Here is a 22,914-nt window from a genome sequence, read left to right as displayed (position 1 = left end):
GCCAAATACTTTGTGAGACTTTCCATTTTTCTTCGCTTGTGTAGAGTGTCTGCAATTCCACTTCTAGTGCAAGACTATGAGAGACAGGTAATCTGAACAGCTAGAGCAAGGCAGTTCAAGGGAGATTCAGCTAGAGAGACAGTTCAGAGTTTGTGTAAACACAAGAAATGTTCTCTGGGATTTCAGTTTTATCTCAGAAGTTCTGGTTTAACCAAAACAACACATACTTTTTTTTTTTTTAATATATAAACCAAAAGTCCCTGTCTGTGTTTCTTCCATGCAGCTCAACACTCAATAAAACTCAAAACAACATTACCAAACAACCAACAGGTATTCTATTCAGATGAGGGTGACCAGGGGTCCTGATTTTATAGGGACGGTCCTGATTTTTGGGTCTTTTTCTTATATAGGCTTCTATTACTCCCCATCCCCTGTCCCAATTTTTCACATTTGCTGTCTGGTTACCCTAATTCAGGGCTTAGCTACACTCGAAACGCCAAAGCGCTGCTGCGGGAGTGCTCCCGCGGCAGCGCTTTGAAGTGCGAGTGTGGTAGCGGCGCCAGCGCTGGGAAAGAGCTCTCCCAGCGCTGCAGGTACTCCACCTCCCCGAGGGGATTAGCTTACAGCGCTGGGTGCCGTGCTCCCAGCGCTGGGGCACTGTTTACACTGGCGCTTTACAGCGCTGTAACTTACTGGGCTCAGGGGGGTGTTTTTTCACACCCCTGAGGGAGAAAGTTGCAATGCTGTAAAGCGCCAGTGTAGCCAAGGCCCCAGATTCTTATGTCTCCTCAAAGCTCCCTGCTAGTCTCCTCTCCTCCACTGGAGTAACCCAGACTCCCTTTAAGAGATGATGTACACAAGAGGGAAAATGGCTTTTGCCCTTTTTTGCTTCTTTGTGAGACAAAGCCGGTCTGTATTTTTTCAGAAAGGTGAATGGAGAACCAGTAAAATGGTAAATCCAGGAGAAAGAGTGAAAACTAAACAACTGACAGAAGGAGTTTTAGCCAGACCTTTTAAAAATGAAAAAGAAAAGGTTTTAATTCAGGGGTAGGCAAAGTACGGCCCGCGGGCTGGATCTGGCCTTCCAACCGTTTTAAGCTTGCCCTCGATCTCCCTCTGGGGAGAGGGGTCTGGGGCTTGCCCTGCTCCAGTGCTCCAGCTGGGGGCCGCTCCACTCAGAGGCAGATGCATGGCTCCGCTCCAGCCGGGGAGCCAGGGGCCGCTCCATGCGGCTCCCAGAAGCCACGGCATAGCCCTCCTTTCGGCTCCTACACACTCCACTGGCCCCCTCCGGCACACCAACAGAGAAGGGACATGCCACTGTTTCCAGGAGTCGCTTGTAGTAAGTGCTGCCCCGAGCCTGCACCCCTGAGCCTCTTCCCATGCCCCAACTCCCTGCCCCAGCCCTGATCCCCCTCCCGCCCTCTGAACCCCTCAATCCCAGCCTGGAGCACTCTCCTGCACCCCAAACTCCTCATCCCCAGCCCCACTCCAGAGCCTGCACCCATTCCCGCACCCCAACCCCCTGCCCCCACCCTGATCCCCCTTCCACCCTCCAAACCCCTCTGTCCCAGCCCAGAGCACCCTCCTATACCCCAAACTCCTCAATTTACCACCAGGTTGGGGCATTCCTTACCCAAGAGATGATTTCTTACTACATGAAACAAATGCCACTTACTATTTTATTTACCTGATGTTTTTTCATAGTGCCCATCACCACAGTACTCACATACTGCTGAATCATCAACTCTTCTTAGCTGTTCCTGGCATGTGTCCCATCCAAGTAATGGCCCAGCCTGACCCCATTTAGCTTGAGATCACAGAACCAGCTGGTATGGCAGCAAGCCACACCGGTTCCCCTTGAAACTTAAGTGACAGCACTAGTCTCATAAATATTAATGGTTTTAGTCTTTTCCATTATTTTGCTGGTTTGGAATATAAGAAAAACAGAAAATGAGACAGATGGTGTGTGGGACAGAAAGTACAGAAGTGAGAGTGACTGCAGAAATGGAAAATGTCATTGCTAGGAAACATTAAATTTAGTTTGAAAATGAGTCAGGTGCTGGTTGACATTTTCTGGAGATAAGCAGATGCCTGTGCAATTAATCCACATCAGGCTGGAATTCCACTAAGTATTCACTCCTATTATGTATTTTTGTGAGACAGCCTAAACAGTATCCTCTCTTCTCCATTTAGGCTTTGCCTACACTAGACAATTAAGTCAGTTTATGTTTGGTCAACATACAGCCACCGCAGTAATTACTGCAGTTTTTCATGTCCACACTACCCTCCTTCTGCCAGTGGTGCACGTCCTCTCCAGGAGAGCTTGCTCCAACTTAAGTGCAGGGCCGTCCCTACCCATACACAAAGTACGCAGCTGCGTAGGGCAACAGGAAATTTGAGGACTGAAGCAGGGCCAGGCATGCACTCACCGGCGGCAAGTGCAGCAACCTGGCCCCAGCCGTGCCGCTAGTGTGTGCTGGGGCAGTTTCCCCTGCCCCCCAAGCCAGCCCCGCCCCGTGAGGGGGCTGCGTAAGGCCCCAGAATAACTAGGTATGGCCCTGGAAGTGTGAGCCCTGCTGTCAGGTGCTGGAGCCTCACTGCTGGGCACTGACAGACCAGACAGCAACCAGCAGCAGGGCTCACAGCTGTGACCTCCATGCGGAGCTGATAGGCGATGTAAGTAATGCAGTGTCTACATACACACACTGCATCGCCCTAACTACATCGACCTAAGCTCTACGCTGCTCATGGAGGTGGAGTTACTTGGTCAGTATAGTGGGGGGACTTACAGCAGCGGGCGCAACGCTGCAGTGTAGACACTTACACCTGCCTTACATCGACCTAACTCTGTAGCGTAAATCTGGCCTTAGTCCTCATCTTCTAGGTGCAGGAGCTGGTTCTTTGCCTATATCTGAGGAAGGACCATAGGGGATCCCTGGGCAATTGAGATGGTAAAGGGTTCTGAATGAAACTATTTCCCTCTCTTCTCTCCTCCCAGAGAACTGATACTACTCCATCAGAATCATATAACTGACTGTGTACAGGGGAAGATCCAGAAACAAGCCATAATTTGGGGAATCTACAGAAAGCGGGATTACAGCCTGAAAATTAATTAATCTGAAAAAAGACTTAGGGATCCTGGTAGATAACCAGCTGAACATATCTTCCCCGTGTGAGGCTGTGGCCAAAAGGGTAATGACAACTAACTGAAGTTTCCAGATCACAGTCCCTGGTTCTAATGGGGGACTTCAATCACCCTGACATCTGCTGGAAGAGCAATACAGCAATGCACAGACAATCCAGGAAGTTTTTGGAGAGTGTTGGGGACAACTTCATGGTATAAGTGCTGGAGGAACTGACTAGGGGTCGTGCTCCTCTTGACCTGCTGCTTACAAACAGGGAAGAATTAGTAGGGGAAGTAGAAGTGGGTGGAAACCTAGGCAGCAGTGATCATGAGATGGTTGACTTCAGGATCCTGACAAAATAAAGAAAGGAGAGTAGCAAAATATGGACTTTGAACTTCAGAAAAGAAGACTTTGACTCCCCTAGGGAACTGATGGGCAGGATACCCTGGGAAGCTAATATGATGGGAGAAAGGAGTCCAGGAGAGCTGTCTGTATTTTTAAAAAGCCTTATTGAGGGCGCAGGAACAAACCATCCCGAAGTGCAGAAAGAATAGCAAATATGGCAGGCAACCAGCTTGGCTTAACAGTAAACTCTTCAGTGAGCTTAAACTCAGAAAGGAAGCTTACAAGAAGTGGAAATTTGGACAGATGACTAGGGAAGAGTATAAAAATATTGCTCGAGCATGCAAGGGTGTAATCAGGAAGGCAAAGGCACAATTGGAGTGGAAGCTAGCAAGGGATGTTAAGGTAACAAGAAGAGCTTCTACAGGTATGTTAGCAACAAGAAGGTGGTCAGGGAAAGTGTGGGAACCTTACTGAATGAGGGAGGCAACATAGTGACAGATGGATGTGAAAAAAGCTGAAGTACTCAATGCTTTTTTTCCCTTGGTCTTCACAGACAAGGTCAGCTCCCAGACTGCTGCACTGGGCAACACATTATGGGGAGGAAGTGAGCAGCCTTCAGTAGTGAAAAAACAGGTTAAGGACTATTTAGAAAAGCTGGACATGCACAAGTCCATGGGTCCAGATGTAATGCATCCAAGGGTGCTGAAGGAGTTGGCTGATGTGATTGCAGAGCCACTGGCCATTATCTTTGAAAATTCATGGTGATCGGGGGAAGTCCCAGACAATTGGAAAAAGGCAAATATAGTGCCTATTGTTAAAAAAGGGAAGAAAGAGAACCTGGGGAACTACAGACTGGTCAGCATCACTTCAGTCCCCGGCAAAATCATGCAGCAGGTACTCAAGAAATCCATTTTGAAGCATCTGGAGGAGAGGAAGGTGATCAGGAACAGTCAGCATGGATTCACCAAGGGCAAGTCATGCCTGACCAACCTGATTGCCTTCTATGATGAGATAACTGGCTCTGTGGATATGGAGAAAGCAGTGGTTGTGATAGATCTTGACTTTAGCAAAGCTTTTGATACGGTCTCCCACAGTATTCTTGCCAGCAAGTTAAAAAAGTATGGATTGGATGAATGGACTATTAGGTGGATAGAAAGCTGGCTAGATTGTCAGGCTCAACGGGTAGTGATCAACGGCTTGATGTCCAGTTGGCAGCTGGTATCAAGCGGAGTGCCCCAGAGGTCGGTCCTGAGGCCCGTTTTGTTCTACATCTTTATTAATGATCTGGATGATGGGATTAATTGCACCCTCAGCAAGTCTGCAGATGACACTAAACTGGGAGGAGTGGTAGATACGCTGGAGGGTAGGGATAGGATCCAGAGTGACCTAGACAAATTGGAGGATTGGGCCAAAAGAGATCTGATGAGGTTCAACAAGGACAAGTGCAGAGTCCTGCACTTAGGAAGAAAGGAGCCCATGCACTGCTACAGGCTGGGGACCAACTGGCTAAGCAGCAACAAAGAGTCCTGTGGCACCTTATAGACTAACAGACGTATTGGAGCATGAGCTTTCGTGGGTGAATGCCCACTTCGTCAGACGCATGTAGTGGAAATTTCCAGAGGCAGGTATAAAGATGCAGGTAAGTATCAGTCTAGAGCAGTGGTTCCCAAACTTTAACAACCTGTGAACCCCTTTCACTAAAATGTCATCTCACGAACCCCCTCCTAAAAATGAGTATTTCCAGGGATTTTCTCCTTTACCTGAGTATAAATTATAAAAGCAGTGATCTTGGAAATATAAAATTTATTTTTATGCCATGCTTATTACACACTTTATTATTATTTATCATTACAGTATTTTTATTAGATTATTAAAATGGCAACACTCTTCCAAGATCTCACTTTCGTAGCTTGTCACTTTGAATAAGCCTGTTATAAGACAAGGCTCCTATGTTTCATCAAGGAGTATCAGATGTAAAACAGCATGAAGATATTTAAGAAGCCAACTCAAAGAGTTCCTCCTACATAAGCATTCAAGTCTTGAGCAGTCCAAGCAAACAACGCACTTTACAACAAACTTAGCTGCCTATTTAATTTTAAAAAACAGCAAAATATATCCACCTCCCTTTCCATTTCTTATAAGGCGTCTTGAAATTTAAATCTCCTCAGTGTGATAGATATGCTTGCTTTGATCTGCTTAGCTCTTGGAAGTTCAGGGGCTCCAGGCTGCTGGCCCCATGCTGCCCAGGGTCCCTAGGAACAGCTCTGTCTGCCATTAGGGAATTTTTTCCCGAGAACCCCCTGTAACGGTTCACGAACCCCAGTTTGGGAACCACTGGTCTAGAGATAACAAGGTTAGTTCAACCAGGGAGGTTGAAGTGTTCTCCTACAAGATCTTCACCAAGCATTCTCAAAACTACAATACCTGCACAAGGAAATAAGGAAGCAAATCAACAGAGCCAGACGTGTACTCAGAAGCCTCCTGCTCCAAGACAAGCCCAAGAAAGAAACCAGCAGAACTCCACTGGCCATCACCTACAGTCCTCAGCTAAAACCTCTCCAACATCACATCTACATCAGTGATCTAGAACCCATCCTGGACAACGATCCCTCGCTTTCACAGGCCTTGGGTGGCAGGCCAGTCCTCGCCCACAGACAACCCGCCAACCTTAAGCATATTCTCACTAGCAACCACACACCGCACCATAGTAACTCTAACTCAGGAACCAATCCACGCAACAAACCTCAATGCCAACTCTGCCCACATATTTACACCTACGACATCAAAGGACCTAACCAGATCAGCCACACCATCACTGGTTCATTCACCTGCACACCCACCAATGTAATATACGCCATCATGTGCCAGCAATGCCCCTCTGCTATGTACATCGGCCAAACTGGACAATCCCTACATAAAAGGATAAATGGACACAAGTCAGATATTAGGAATGGCAATATACAAAAACCTGTGGGAGAACACTTCAACCTCCCTGGACACACAATAGCAGATTTAAAGGTAGCCATCCTGCAGCAAAAAAACGTCAGGACCAGATTTCAAAGAGAAACTGCTGAACTTCAGTTCACTTGCAAATTTGACACCATCAGCTCAGGATTAAACAGAGACTGTGAATGGCTAGCCAACTACAAAAAGCAGTTTCTCCTCCCTTGGTGTTCACACCTTAACTGCTAGAAGAGGGCTTCATCCTCCCTGATTTAACTAACCTTGTTATCTCTAGACTGATTCTTGCCTGCATATTTATACCTGCCTCTGGAAATTTCCACTACATGCGTCTGACAAAGTGGGTATTCACCCACGAAAAATTATGCTCCAATACGTCTGTTAGTCTATAAGGTGCCACAGAACTCTGTCGCTTTTTACAGATCCAGACTAATACGGCTACCCCTCTGATACTTGGCTAAGCAGCAGTTCTGCAGGAAAGGACCTAGGAATTACAGTGGATGAGAAGCTGGATACGAGTCAGCAGTATGCCCTTGTTGCCAAGGCCAATGGCAGATTGGGCTGTATTAGTAGGAGCATCACCAGCAGATCGAGAGAAGTGATTATTCCCCTCTATTCGACACTGGTGAGGCCACACTGGCGTATTGCATCCAGTTTTGGTCCCCCCACTACAGAAGGGATGTGGACAAATTGGAGAGAGTCCAGCAGAGGGCAACAAAAATGATTAGGGGGCTAGGGCACATGACTTAAAGGAGAGGCTGAGGGAACTGGGTTTATTTAGTCTGCAGAAGAGAAGAGTGAGGGGGGATTTGATAGCAGCCTTCAACTACCTGACGGGGGTTCCAAAGAGGATGGAGCTAGGCTGTTCTCAGTGGTGGCAGATGACAAAACAAGAAGTAATGATTTCAAGTTGTAGTGGGGAAGATCTGGAATGGGTTACGTAGGGAGGTGGTGGAATCTCCATCCTTTGAAGTTTTTAAGGCCTGGCTTGACAAAGGATGATTTAGTTGGTGTTGATCCTGCTTTGAGCAGGGGATTGGAATAGATGACCTCCTGAGGTCTCTTCCAACCCTAATATTCTATGATTCTATGTGTTCCTTGGGTGCATCAGCAAAGAAATATCAAGTAGAAATAGAGTAGGGATTTGACTGTAAACAGCACTAGAAAGACCATTACTGGAATACTTTGTCCTGTCCCAGTGTCCACACTTCTAAAAGGATGTTGAAAAATTGGGAAGGTTTCCAAGAAGAGCAACAACAATGATTTGAGAATTTGAAAACCTTCCTTACAGTAAGAGATTCAAAGAGCTCAATCTATTTAGCTAACTGAAGAGAAGTTGAGAGGTGACTTAAGCATGGTTAGTATACACTTACATGGGGAGAAAACACCTGATGATAGAAAGCTCTTTAATCTAGCAGACAAAGGCATAACAAGATCCAAGAGTGGGAAGATGAAGCTAGATAAATTCAAACAGGAAATAAGGCACACATTTTTAATAATAAAGGTAAATAACCATGAGAATAGCTCACCTCGGATGTGATAGATTCTCCATCACTAGACATTTTTAAATCAAGACAAGAAGTCCTTCTAAAAGATATGCTGTAGTTCAACTATTAGGCTTGATGCAGGAATTTCTGGGCAAAATGTTATGGCCTGTGCTGTGCAGGAGGTCAGATTAGATGATCACCACGGTCCCTTCTCCTCTTTAAAAAAACAAACAAACAAAACAAAACAAAAATCTAGGAAACCTCCAAAGGGGAGCCTCCAAGGTGTGAGCGTATGCCCTTCTGGTACCTAGACAAACAGAAATTGCAGACCCATGATCAGTTTAAGAACCCTGAACAAATATATGGTGAATTACTACCTTCAAGATGGAGCAAATTCAGTTGATAGGTGACACTGTCCAGTGGCAGCCTGGCTCAGTTTCAGCAGCTTACCCCTGAATGGCATTCCAATCAGCAGCCAGCACAGGAACAGAGGATATTTGGTGTGTTTTCCTCATGGACACAGAAGCATTTGTGATTAATAGGAAAAATATACATGCTGGAACCCACACTGGGAACAGCTTCCTTCAGATTCAAGGTGGACTTTACCATGGCCCTGATAAATCTCTCTGGGAACAAACTAGGGGAAATAAGGAAGAAGATAAAGAGACTCCTCAGACTTCAAAAAATTCCTCAAAAACTAGGCTCAAGTTCAGGGGTTACTATCTCTACCATTCAGTCAAACCTCCCAAGTCTGGATTCGTAACTGGGCCCTCTGAAAACTGAAAGCTAACCTGCCTCACAGTGGTAGTTCATATGACAACATCTTTAGTGGAAAGTGAATAAGGAAGTCCTATGGTGTCTAAACCACATGAAGATATGGAACAGCAATGTAATCTGTCTGTCTTCCCCAGTGGGACAGTAGAATCAGATGCCAGTCTGTCAGGTTAGGGAGCAAAAGCTGAAAAATATCAAAAAGGGGACAATGGTCCCTTAGAGTCAAACTGGTACATAAACTCACTGAAGTATAATGACTGGAGTGTTTGCCATCATGATTTTTGCAAACAACTGAGACAGATTCTGGGTCCTTCTAAAAAAGGGCAATGCAACCAATGTATAGTATATAAATTGCATCAGGTGGTCCAAAATCCTAGAAAATGTCCAACATTGCTGGAGGCTTTGGATCTATACTGTCTGCTGTGCCAAATCTTGGTTCAGGTCCAGTATATTTCAGAAGTGACTAACCTAATAGCAGACTGTTATTCTTACCCTCAGCATGATGCCTGGTGGAAACTACCCAGTTATTAATACAAGTCTTGGGCCCAAGCAATAGTCAAATTTGCCTCACGTCAGCTCTACTAACCCAGTGAAACAAGTATAATTATTCCAGAATTGGAAGAATAAAAACTCTTCCCCTTAATTACCAGTAAGCAAACCTTGGCTATGCTGCTTTGTCTGACATAGGTTCCTCCTCTCTAAGATAAAGGGAGTGGTAAAATTTTCTCTTATCAGTTGTGTTCCAACCTTCCTTCAATGCCTACTAGAGTAAAAAGGGAAACTGGGCTCTCCTGTCCTCTATTTAGATCACAATTATCCTTTTGTAAAAACCTCTTCTGCCAGGATCAGCAATTAATAGGATCAGACAGATCATGTTGCAAGCAATATAGATACTTCCATGTATGAGATACCCATTGGCCCCGCTTTGGTCATCCATCTAAAGGAGATGTATCAAGTCAGACAATTAGGTCACAGAAGAGGTCCTGCTTTAACAATGTTATCATCTACTCTATTCTCCAAATGAATGCAGCTCTATATCAGCACTGAATATAGAAGCTCAACCCCTTGCCTTAATATTGTGATGCTTGCTGGCACCACAGTGTAGGAAAATCAGGACTTAAAGAAAGATATGGAGGTGAAATATTGTATACCGTCACTCCCTAAGTAATTCTGCTTGTATTCTCCAAATCTTAAACACGGAGTATAACAAACAGAAGCATTCTTATTGATTCACTTCAAGTTCAAGGGATGATTTATCACTTCAACATTAGAGATGACGAATCAGAATCCTAGCGGGATGAGATGAAGTGCTGCAACTCATAGGAACAGGGACATCACAAGGGAAGAGCCCATTGAGGCAAGAGAGGGACAGTGAGGCATGTATATACAAAGTGTTTTCTGGAAATGTTCCTTGTCTGATGCTGTGCTACACAATGAAGAAAAGGAAGGCACTGAATATAGAGCCTCCATGTTCTTTAATAAAGAACAGAATTTCCTGCAAGATCCTTTTGCAAAATTCACAATACTGAATCATAAATGAACTAAATAGACAATGGACTCAATCCTGCAAAGTTTTATGCCTGGGAGTAATTTAGCTCATGGGATTGCTCCTGTTGCAGTCAATGGGACTACTCACAAGAGCAAAGTTACTCACAGGTACAAAACTTGCAAAGTTGAGTCCATTGTCTATTTAGTTCATTTATGGAAATCTTCCAGGTAAGAGGATTTGAGAGAGAAAGAGGACTGGAAAATGGAAGCATTTTTACTTTGGCTTGCTTTCAACTTTCAAGATCTGTGTGGCTGCTTATTCAGTTTTTCAGATGCAGTATATATATATATTTCTTGGTGTTTCCTTTTGCAAGCTGCAGTAACTTTTTTTCTAATGTTATATTTTGTACATATAATACTAGTATTCATTTTTTAAAATATGTAAATATTTGTGTAAGCAATAGACTGGAAAGACTTCTTCAATATGCATGCAAAATATTATCCAAATACAGGCACTCAAAGTCGTTCATAGCAGCTTCCAATAAATCATAATCGATTAGTGCGTAAACATCACCCATTTAAAAGTCCATAATTATGTATTAAGACAAGCATGTACCATGACCTCATGGAAGTGCAGTATTTACAGACCATTAAGTAAATAACACGTGATAAAATTACATTACTGAGTATTTACTCTAACAAGACTAATGTCAAGAAGAGAGCTGTTAAAAATCTGTAGCCTTAATACTGCCGGCAGATCGATACAGGTGAATCCCTGTATCCACTCAAAGAATCGTACTGAAATCAGTAAGGATGTGAACAGGTGTAGGAGTCCAGTTGCTCAAATGAAATTGAAAGATCTGGGCCCAACGTATCCACTCTCATACACCCAGTATTGCTTATTAGCTATTGTCTTCTGTCTGTTTAGAAAAGAAAATTAAACCATAAAATATGTTCTGATATCATGAGTCGGATTAGCAAACCATCAACAGACAGGAAAATCAGATGTCGGGACTATAAATCCAGGATAACAATCCATCCACACTTAAAACTGTTTAAAAAAAATACAATGGCACAAGTCTGAGTCCAGATTTGTAATGTTAACTCTAAGCAGCCTCTATTCTCTTTGTCAAATCTTTAATATGTTTGTGACTAATGTTGTTTGATAGTTAAAATACATCTATTTGTTTTAAATAGAACTATCACAACCAACCCCATTTTCCAATAATTCACATGTTGGGAATCTTACAATTGCCCCAAATCCAGACTGACACAAGAAAATGAAAATCAGCATTTGTTCTTTATTTCAAAATTATATTTGAAACCAAGTTCCTAGTTCACCAATTTCCCTGAATAACAAAGGATATCCGGTATAAAGTTATGTCAAACACACTGGAATATGATCGTTGCCTATTGCTGGATGCTTCGGTGCATCACTGCAGTGAATACCCACCCCACATCACCCAATAGCTACGACAGATTTCATGCTCCCAAAATATCATTTAAGGGCCTTTCCTCAAATTACCACCATCGTCTCCTCTTCCTCCTCCTCATATTACAAAAAATGAAACCTACTTCTTGGAGATATATGTAAAAATTCCATAATCCTAACTGGAAATATATTTCAGAACCTGTTAAAAGTGGGAGAAGAAATAATTACACTATTAGCAACAGGATTTTGATTGCAGAGAAATAAATAGAGACTTGGATTGTAAAATCTTTGAAGCAGGACTACAGAGATTGAAAGCAGCTACCTCACTGTGGGTGTTACCAAAACATAACCAGTCCAGTGAAGAATTCAAGCGAGCTGAAGCCCCCCTTCCCCAAACACAGGCTAGCTGTACATCTACAACACACAATCTGCACCTTTCAGTCCCGCAGCCCCTTCTCTAAGCAGCTTCCTCACGCCCGATGTTCCCCCTCTGGTTTTGCTGTCACAGACAAGCCAAGGGACCCAGCGTTTCTGAAGCCAGCCAAACTAATGCACTTCCCCATCTGCCCGCCTCCTTCTCTCCCGCCTCCTCCTCCCCCCTCGCCGGCTGTGTTGTTGTGTTGTGCCTCTGAAAAGGCAGATTAGTTGTTTGTTATGAGGGCTGCAAAATGTGAGCCCCCGATGGAGCCCCCTTCCCCTCTTCAGGCTGCTGCTGGGTCACCCCTACCCCAGCCCGAGAGGGGCATCTGCCGCCCGCTGATACCCACCCAGCTGCACCGGTTCCTTCAGCCGCGGGCCGGGCACTTGCGGTTGCGGCGGGGTCGGATCCTCTCAGGGATGCTCAGCGGGGCCCCCATGCTCCCCGGGCGGCTTCAGGAGGAGGGGGTGGGAGTCGCTGCAGAGGGGCGGATGCGGCAGCCCGGGAACATCCACGGCCGCCGAGGAGAGGTCCCCGGAGAGACCCGGCCGCTGCAGGCAGCTCAGCCCGCTGCAGAGAGCGCGCAGCTCCCGGCCTCCGCCAGCAGCATGGTCGCCAGGCACAGGCACAGGCACAGCCCGCGCCGCCCCGCCCCGCCTGGCCTGCGCCGCACTCACCCAGCGGCCCTCGCCGCCAGCGCGCCCAGCTCCCCCGGCTCTGCCTGCGCTGCCGGCACGGCCCGCAGCTCCGCCCTGCCGGGCCCCTCCTCCAGCCCCGCTCCGCGCATCGGCTCCCTCTCCCCCGAGGGACGGGGGCAGTATTAGCCCCTTCAAATGTCACCCGCAGCTTTCGGCCCCACCGCGGGGGCCAAAATCCTCCCCCCCCATCTTTCTGCTGCCCTGTGGTTTGTCCCCTTGACCACACCAGGGAGCCGGCCCCCAGGTTGCTCATTTTCTAGGCAATTTGACTTGTCTGAGGTTTTTGGGGGGAGCGGGGAGGGCGAGGAGGAGAAACAGTCTCACATGTTGTAACATAAAGGGTTGACACCCCCACCCCAGTACCCCATAGAGTCCATGGCAGGGTCAGCACCTTAATCTGAGCAAGTTGGTGTTCGCTTAGTTCTCTTGGATCCCCCCCTCCCCAAAAAAGGTACATATACTTTCAATTTGATCCAAACAGTTGACCCCTTGCACCCATGAGGAGCCCCATTATAGAATCAGGGCCCAAATTTTAAAATGCATTGAAAATTGATAACGTTAATTTCAGTGGGAAAATGAAAAACCTGAGCTACTCATATTCCAGGCCTCCCTACACTCCCAGCCTCCACCTTTCTTCTTCTTAAGACAAAAAAGTGTTTTGTTTTAAAATCAGGAAAATAGATATATTTCCCTGCATTATTTGACTTTGGGCAACAGCAGGTCTTGAGCACACATGATTTGTAATCTTTGCAGATATTCCTCCTTTAGACAGGGTAATGTTCACCCCCACTCTATTCCTCTCTTAGTCTGTTTCACATTCACAGTTAGTCTGCAGAAGAGAAGAATGAGGGGGGATTTGATAGCTGCTTTCAACTACCTGAAAGGGGGTTCCAAAGAGGACGGATCTAGACTGTTCTCAGTGGTAGCAGATGAAAGAAGGAGGAGTAATGGTCTCAAGTTGCAGTAGGGGAGGTTTAGGTTGGATATTAGGAAACACTATTTCACTAGGAGGGTGGTGAAGCACTAGAATGGGTTACCTAGGGAGGTGGTGGAATCTCCTTCCTTAGAAATTTTTAAGGTCAGGCTTGACAAAGCCCTGGCTGGGATGATTTAGTTGGGGATTGGTCCTGCTTTGAGCAGGGGGTTAGAATAAATGACCTCCTGAGGTCCCTTCCAACCCATGGGAAGGAGACTCTGGAAAAATTCCACCACGATTTCAACAGCTTCCACCCCTCCATCAACCTCAGCCTGGACCAATCTACACGGGAGGTCCACTTCCTAGACACCACGGTGCAAATAAGTGATGGTCACATCAACACCACCCTATACCGAAAACCTACCGACCGCTATGCCTACCTTCATGCCTCCAGCTTCCATCCCGGACACACCACAAGATCCATTGTCTACAGCCAAGCACTGAGGTACAACCGTATCTGCTCTAACCCCGCAGACAGAGACCAACACCTAGAAAATCTCCACCAAGCATTCTCAAGACTACAGTACCCACACGAGGAAATAAGGAAACAGATCAACAGAGCCAGACGTGTACCCAGAAGCCTCCTACTGGAAGACAAACCCAAGAAAGAAACCAACAGGACTCCACTGGCCATCACATACAGTCCCCAGCTAAAACCCCTACAACGCATCATCAGGGATCTACAACCCATCCTGGACAATGATCCCACACTTTCACAGGCCTTGGGTGGCAGACCAGTTCTCGCCCACAGACAACCTGCCAACCTGAAGCATATTCTCACCAGCAACTGCACACCGCACCATAGTAACTCTAGCTCAGGAACCAATCCATGCAACAAACCTCGATGCCAACTCTGCCCACATATCTACACCAGCAACACCATCACAGGACCAAACCAGATCAGCCACAACATCACCGGTTCATTCACCTGCACTTCCACCAATGTAATATATGCCATCATATGCCAGCAATGCCCCTCTGCTATGTACATCGGCCAAACTGGACAGTCTCTAAGGAAAAGGATAAATGGACACAAATCAGACATTAGGAATGGCAATATACAAAAACCTGTAGGAGAACACTTCAACCTCCCTGGCCACACAATAGCAGATCTTAAGGTGGCCATCCTACAGCAAAAAAACTTTAGGACCAGACTTCAAAGAGAAACTGCTGAGCTCCAGTTCATCTGCAAATTTGACACCATCAGCTCAGGACTAAACAAAGACTGTGAATGGCTTGCCAATTACAGAACCAGTTTCTCCTCCCTTGGTTTTCACACCTCAACTGCTAGAACAGGGCCTCATCCTCCCTGATTGATCTAACCTCGTTATCTCTAGCTTGCTTCTTGCTTGCTTATATATACCTGCCCCAGGAAATTTCCACCACTTGCATCCGAAGAAGTGGGTATTCACCCACGAAAGCTCATGCTGCAAAACGTCTGTTAGTCTATAAGGTGCCACAGGATTCTTTGCTGCTTCTACAGAACCAGACTAACACGGCTACCCCTCTGATACCTGATATTCTATGAAAGTCCTGAGACTTCAGAGGCAGGGCTGAAGGCTTTAGCAATCCCACAAAATCATGATCTGCAGACTAAAAGCCTGAGGTTAAGCAGTTATATATAGAAACACCATGGGTGTCTGGTATCATAGGCTGGGGGAGGCTGTGCCTCCCCAAACAGCCAGATGTGGCCCTGCACACACTCCACCCCCAGGTCCCCTCACCAGCTTCCACTAGGTGCAGCTCCAGTCTCCCTGTGGGGTGGCCCCAGCTCAGGCTGCACCACCCACTCTCTTGGCATTCTGGGCCTAGGAAGGCTGAGGCCACGCCACCCACCCTCTCGACACTCTGTGGCTCGGGGGCTGTGGCTATGCTGCCCACCCTCCTGCCAGGTGCTGAGGGGGGCTGCAGCTGCACCATCTACCTCCTAGTGCTCTACGGTCAAGGAGGCTGCAGCCACACCGCCCGCTGTAGGGCTGTGAGGGAGGCTGTGGGCGCTCCGGGGCTGGAGGCTCTAGCCTGACGCAGATACTTGCGGCTGCCATGGGGGAATGGCTCTGGCAGGGGGTGTGGAAGGGTTGGGGCCTCAGGCGGAAGAGGCAGGGCTGGGAGCTAGCCTCCCCCAGCCAGCAGTTCCCACGCCACCCATGATAAACACACAATATTCCCTACACTTGTAAAATGAGACTCTCATAACGAAATGCCAGATAAAGAATAAAGTGCCATAGCACGGCAGCTCTTTTAAGATAAGAAATATTATCACGACTTCCATATGGGCCTAGCCTACTTAAGCCGCATTCTTGGATGGTCCCCAGACACTACCCTAATAAACATAATTCACAATGAAAGGGAAACACTGTGGAGAATAAACTGGGACATTTTTTCCTTTCTCTCTTCTCTTTGTTTCCATTGAAGATGTACATCTCCCACTCAAAATGGTGCAAAGCCTATTTAATTCATCTCTACATTTGGCTGACTAGGTAAAGGCAGTGACTAGCAACACTTTCTTTCAGCTCCAAGGAAACTTCACCCCTTCCTCTTGGCCAAGGACCTAGCCACCATGATCCATGCATTTGTCACTCTCAGGCTATATCACTGTAATTTACTGTATCTGAAGCTGACTTTAAAGAAAATGCAGAGGCTCGCAAGATGTAGCTGCTCACCTTTTTGTGGTTTAGGTTGTTGTGGACATATATATCCACGCTCTATTACTAATAGATTTTACCTAGGAGGTGCTCAGAAACTACAGTGATGATAGGGAGCTGCATAAAACCTTAGTTGAAGCATCCTGAAGATTATGGTCCCACTCCTCCACGATGATCCAAGAGGATATACCCCATACCCCCACAAAACTCCTTGTAAGAGCAAGGTCTAAGACTCCACTTAACCATATACTGGGCTTCTACAGTTAGAGATAGTAGCTCACATTAGCAGCTACTCAGATACTGTGGTGATGAGGTTACATAAGAACTAAGGGCTTGGCTACACTCGAAACTCCAAAGCGCTGCAGGTACTCCACCTCCCCGAGGGGATTAAGCGCTGGAAGCCGCGCTCGGGCACTGTTTACACTGGCGCTTTACAGCACTGTAACTTGCTGCGCTCAGGGGTGTGGGTTTTTTTTACACCCCGGAGCAAGAAAGTTGCAGCGCTGTAAAGCGCCATTGTAGCCAAGGCCTTAGATATCAATTTTATTTTTGTTTTTTTTCCCCTGCCACACAGGATAGAAGATAAGTCTGAACTCTTCCCTTATCATGATTATAGAGTCTGTGGCATTCGTTTGCACATGACCAGGTCACGGGTGTAACTTTGATCAGCTCATCTTCTGTAGCAAATGGCTATTAACAGTGGACAACTTTTTACCTGTAAAAATCCCCCAATTCCTGTGAATTGCTTCTTTTAGAGTTAGACAATTCGGTTCCGTTAGTGGTTACACTAGTTTGAAAAAAATATATATAACTATTTTTCAGCCACTGACAAAATTATTCTGTGGATTGTGGCCTTGCTGGGATATCTGGGGAGATTTGTACCAAGTCGGGACAAAACTTTAAATTACTGCTTTTGATACATGCAAAATAAACAAACAGCATAACTGGGATGCTAGAGTCAAATTTTGGATTTAAATTTCTCTTTAGGCCCTGATGTTTGGGGGAATATTACTGGAAATGCATACTTTGCACAGAGTTAAAGCCACAGGTTATATTTTGTGTTAATTGGAAGTTTTAACTATTAATAGTTAAGGCTGCGATTCTGTCACGGAGGTTGTGGAAGTCATGAATTCTGGGCAGCTGGGTCTGGGGACTGCCTGAGCAGCAGCCAGTGCAGCTGGTCCCGGGAAGGGCCCGAGCTGTGGTCCTAGGGGCTGCCCTGGAGCCAGCTGCACTGGCCGCTGCTGGAGCGCCCCTGTGGCCAGCTGCTTGGGCAGTCCCTGGGGCCATCCACACAGACTGCTGCTAGAGTGGCCCTGGGGCCAGTCATTCAGGCAGTCCCTGGGGCCAGCCACACTGCCTTCTGCAGGAACAGCCCCAGGCAGCTGGCCCTGGGGAGCACCCAAGCAGCAGCCATCTCTGCCTCCAGGGAGAGCCCAAGCATTGGTCCCGGGGACTGCCCCAGCAGCAGCGGTCCCTACATGGCCAGAGCAGCGGCCCTGGAGGCCATCTGGAAAGCGGTACCCGGAGACCAGTGGCCACTGGCGGGGAGAGGGGGAGCAGTCAACCCCCAGCACTGGAGCAGGGGCCCCGGAGCAGGACCCCACCCCAGAAGCAGAGATTTAGTCATGTGTCTGTATAGTAAAAGTCATGGATGGGTCATGAGCCATGAATTTTTATTTATTGCCCGTGAGCTGTCCATGACTTTTACCAAAAATATCCATGACTAAATCTTAGCCTTATTAATAGTATTATCTGAATTACTATTAGTCATTAATACCTAATCCAATGCCCATTGAAGTCAACAGGACTCTTTCTATTGATTTTAATGGGCATGGGCTCAAGCGTTTAGTAAAAACTAGAATCATATACATTTGCACACTAGACAACTTAAAAGGGCAATCTGGGACTTTGAGGTACAGAAAAGGGCTTCTCACGTCTAACACAGTGAGGGAGAAAGAAAAATAGGAAAAAATATTAAAAATTCTTCACAAGAAAAATTTAGTTGAGACTTCCTTCCTCCCCCAATTTTCTTTTGAAAAAAGGCTAACAATTTTCTAATCAGCTGTAAATAGTAGCCATACATTGTACATGAACATGATTTTCAAACGGTCAGATAGCACCCTCTAGCTCAGCTGAAGTTTAACAGCATGTAATATAAAAATATAAAGGAAATTAAACTACAGGAAGGTACTGTCAGCCAACTCACAGCTCATAAACACAACATTGGGGGCAGAGGGTGGAAGCTTGTTACAAAGCTCTGGACAATGTATTTTGATGTTTGCTTGTTTTTAAAATCACCTTTATGCTAAAAAAAAAGTATAACACACTTCAGCTGTAATGGTAATTTTCAGAGAGTTATAAGGGCCTGACAATGAAGTCTCTTCTCCAGTTATCTGATAAAAGAGGCTTAGAATGAAAGGGCAACTGTAGAGATGTCACTCAGAGCCCCTGTACAAATCAAGATATGTTAGTATTGAAGTAGGTACTTAGAAAGCACTATATAGAGAGCACACCAGAATTCTACAGAAAGTCATCTTCTACCCAATGTATCTTATCTAAGAACATCAAAATAATTCTTTACTTTGCTTAGGCTTTTTAAGAACCACAATCAAATTAGAGTAATAACTTAACCCATATATTAACTTATAACAATCACATTAGTCAAATGTGGGTACACAGCCATGTGAAAATAAAGCCACTTATTAGGTGCCCATATGTGAATTTGTGTACCTAACTCTGAACATTTTGGCTACAGTGCCTTTGATGAAAAGCTGGGCTTTATTAATTTTGATTGCTCATGGACATTTCCTTTTTAAAATTAATGGATGGAAGTCTCTTTTTCAGACTTTATTCCTCCCCCTCCACCAACATCCCTCCCGGCTCAGGAAAATTGTACATCTTTCTTGGGTGTTCTTGATTGCTAGTTGGAGCTGAAGAGACACGGAGCCCAACTGGCTGCTTCTGTGCCAGTAGCAGCTGAGAGAAACCGAAACACTGACAGAACAACACATAGTGAAGCTATCTTAGATAGGGAAGGGGGAAGTGAAAGAATAAAGAGGAGTCACATGAGTTAGTCCCAGAAGAAAAGGAAACCTACATATGTAAACAAAAATTTACAACCAAGTGTGTAATAACATTATAATTTTTCCCTGGTGGTCTAGTAGTTAGGATTCATTGCTTTCACCACCACTGACCGGGTTCCATTCTTAGTCAGGAAAGTACTTTTTCTCCCCTCCACTCATCTTTTACTACATGTTTAAAAGAGTATTTTTCACAATTCACATCGCAAAACTAAAATCCTCACTATAAGTAATTAAAGTTTATTTATATTTTTGAATATCACTTCTTTTGAAAAATACTCTGTTTGCTTATTGTGAAACATGCCAGTGAGAGAATTTAACAGTTTTACTTTTTAAAAGTTTCCCTAAACACACACATCAAGATCTTTGTAAACATACAAGCAATCAATTAGAGCAAGTTAACTGTACATCAATTAATCATTCTTGCTCAAGCTTTCCAAATGTGAAAGCTTGCTAGCTTTGGGATGAAGCAAGCTATCGATTCTTTAAAAAAACAGACAAGGCTGGTACTGTGATGCCAAACATTCAATATTGCCAATCATGAGTCAGGCCCCAAAACATCATTACATTTCATTTGTAAGTTGCTTGGACCGTTTTATATGCCGTTTTACCCAATTCACATTTTTAAGTTATCCTCCACAACTATGAGGGCAAGAAACTTAGCTTTCATTTTAAAAAAAGGGAGGGAAGAGGGTAAGATGATCACGTAGTCCCTTAACTTCAGTAGAAAGGCCTCTAAGGCCTAATCAATATTAGAGAGTTTCCTGGCATAGCTATATCAGCAAGCCCTCCTAGGGTAGACAATTTATATCTGCAAGAGAATGCTTTTGCCAATATAATTATGCTAGACTACAGCTTTTGCTGGCACAGAAATGTTGCAAAAATAAATAAAATCATAACTCTACCTGAAAATGCTATGCTGACAAAAGTTTCTAGTGTATTCCTGGCCTAAGAAAGCCACCACATAGTATAAGAATTCACAACACTAAACATGTGCACTAGGTTTCCATTTTTTGATGTATAGTTCCCCACTGTTGGCCTGTATGATCCGGTCAGTTTCTACCAAAAGACTGGATATGGAAACAGTCCCAGTTCTGCTTCCACTGACATCAGTGGCAAAACTCCACCAATATTACTAGGAGCAGGACCAGACTTATATTTCATTTCCATATTCTGTCTACTCACAAGGACAAAATAATTACCTGCATGCACACTTCCTGTAGGTTTGTGTTGTAGGGTCCCTCTGCAATGTACACATTAGTTGGCTACAAATTTTACTGCATATGAATTATGCATCTTTGAAGTAAAGCTAATTGTATCATCAATGTTTAGGATGAGATCATATGAAAATCTAGGCAGGGCTTCAGGAATCTGCTCTCCTTTTATTATGGAGGCAGCAGTAGCAATTCCATAATAAAGGGTGAGCTGACTCTTGCATGTAACACACAGATTTCATACCTTTTATATATGAAAAAGACAATATATCCTTCCCCAAATTAAAGCACTTACTCTCTGAGCACAGAATAGCTTTTCTGAGAATGTTTAAGTACCACTGTTCTTTGCTGTGTTGTTGTATCCATGTCAGTCCCAGGATACTAGAGAAACAAGGTGAGTGAGGTAATGGACAACTTCTTTTGGTGAAAGAGACAAGCTTTCAAGCTACACAGAGTTCTTTATCAGGTCTGGGAAAGGTCCTCAGTGCCACAGCCAAATAAATGAACTTACAAAGGAAAATGATAAAAGACAAAAACACCATCACCTGTGGGCAAATACTTTTCACAAACAATCACTCCGTATCTGACCTCTCAGTCCTCATCTTCAAAGGAAACTTGAACAACACCTTCAATAAAATGAACCTAGGAACTTAAATTAATAATTCTGCTAGGCACTAAGAATCATGGTCTTAATAAAGACACTGGATTTACAGTTTATTACAACAATCTGTAACCCACTAATGTCTCTACCCCCTTTTTTTGTCTTATGACTGCAGAGTTGTTAATGGGGTACTCACTTTGAATGCTCTCTTAGAATATGTGTTTACTTATGCTGAACAGTTTGTTCCATTTTGTATTTAGCTGTGACAACTCTGAGTACCTTTCCCAGACCTGAAGAAGAGCACTGTATAACTCAAAAGCTTGTTTCTTTCACAACACAAGTTGGTCCAATAAAAGATATCACCTCACCCAGTTTTTCTCTCCAATGTATAGCTCAGTGGTTTGAGCATTGGCTTTCTAAAACCTAGGTTGTAAATTCAATCCTTAAGGGGGCCATTTAGGGAACTGGGGTAAAAATCTGTCTGGAGATTGGTCCTGCTTTGAGCAACAGGTTGGACTAGATCATCTCCTGAGGTCTCTTCTAACCCTGATATTCTAAGTATATCTGTTAATTTAGGAATTCAAGTTAATTTAAATGGGTTCTTTAAGGAGTTTAGCACCTAGCATTAGGCTCCCCAACCTCTTAATTTCAGTAAGAGAACATCACAGACTCTTCAAGCTTCCCATATAGTTAAAACTCACTAAAATCTTATGCACAGGCTACACCTGAACTTAAAATCAATGGTCTTTTTTCCTGTTATTCTTCATATAAGTCTCTTCCTCAGCAGAAGCTGTGAAGGACACAATGGTCTACCTCAGAATTCCACAAACTGCCCTCTTTCACAATGGCTGCCATTTCCCATTGAGAACAATGGGACTGAAGCCACAGCTGGTGGCCATTTTGAGAAAGTGTTCTCATTCTCTTACAATGTTCTCAATGGAACTGAATGTCTTCCCCTCTTTACAGTCCAGGGGAACAATCATGTTCCCCTGCTGGCAGCTGTGGCTTCAGTCCCACTGAGGAAAAAAATGGCAGGTTGTGGCTATTATGAAAGGGGGCAATTCTTCATGGCAAATTTTCAATTATAAAAATTATGGCAGTGACCATCATCTTAAAAATCTTTAAAAACAAACAAACAAAAAAAACCCTACCACACCAAAACTACTTAAGAGGTAGGCAGAGGGGAAAGGAAACATAGGATGAGTAGGCACATGTGGAGATAAACATAAGGTGAAGCAAAATGCAGTGTGAACTCATGCAACTTTATGCTGCTCCCCCAAAACAAAGCAGCTGTTAACTCAGTTTAGTTGGTCCACATGCTCTGACTGCTGTACCTCACTTTGGAGCAGCACAATATACCAATGAATCGGTCCATAAAAGTTTTTAAAAATGATTTAAAGTTGATGCTTCATATCTTCAAATCATTAGGAATATTACATGATAGTATTCTTTCAATTTCTTGTTTATTGTTCATATGACATTAATAAAAATTCCCAGACAAAAAATTTAAAATAGAGTTACAGCTGAGTATATAGCTGTAATTTAAGGTAAATTAAGCTACATTAACAGCTGTTGTAATCATCCCAAAACCAAGCATTATAAATCCAGGAAACCAACAGCTAAGGTTAATTTGAAAAGAAATCTAAACACGTTCAGGTATGGAA

General features: G+C 44.6%; 1 protein-coding gene across 2 annotated transcripts in view; it reads right to left on the bottom strand.

The window, feature by feature from the left end:
* Positions 1 to 12,625, bottom strand: part of NCOA7 (nuclear receptor coactivator 7) — a 156,471-nt gene extending 143,846 nt beyond the window's left edge. For both annotated transcript variants that reach the window (XM_045010751.1, XM_045010754.1), the window contains exon 1: positions 12,383 to 12,625. The gene's annotated coding sequence lies outside the window, so the exon portion shown is untranslated. The remainder of the gene's footprint in view (positions 1 to 12,382) is intronic.
* Between the last annotated feature and the right edge of the window lie 10,289 nt (positions 12,626 to 22,914).

The sequence above is a fragment of the Mauremys mutica genome, chromosome 3 (assembly GCF_020497125.1).
Source record: "Mauremys mutica isolate MM-2020 ecotype Southern chromosome 3, ASM2049712v1, whole genome shotgun sequence".
Lineage (NCBI taxonomy): Eukaryota > Metazoa > Chordata > Testudines > Geoemydidae > Mauremys > Mauremys mutica.
The sequence above is the reverse complement of the archived record's forward strand: the minus strand, read 5'-3'. Positions and strand labels throughout refer to the sequence as shown.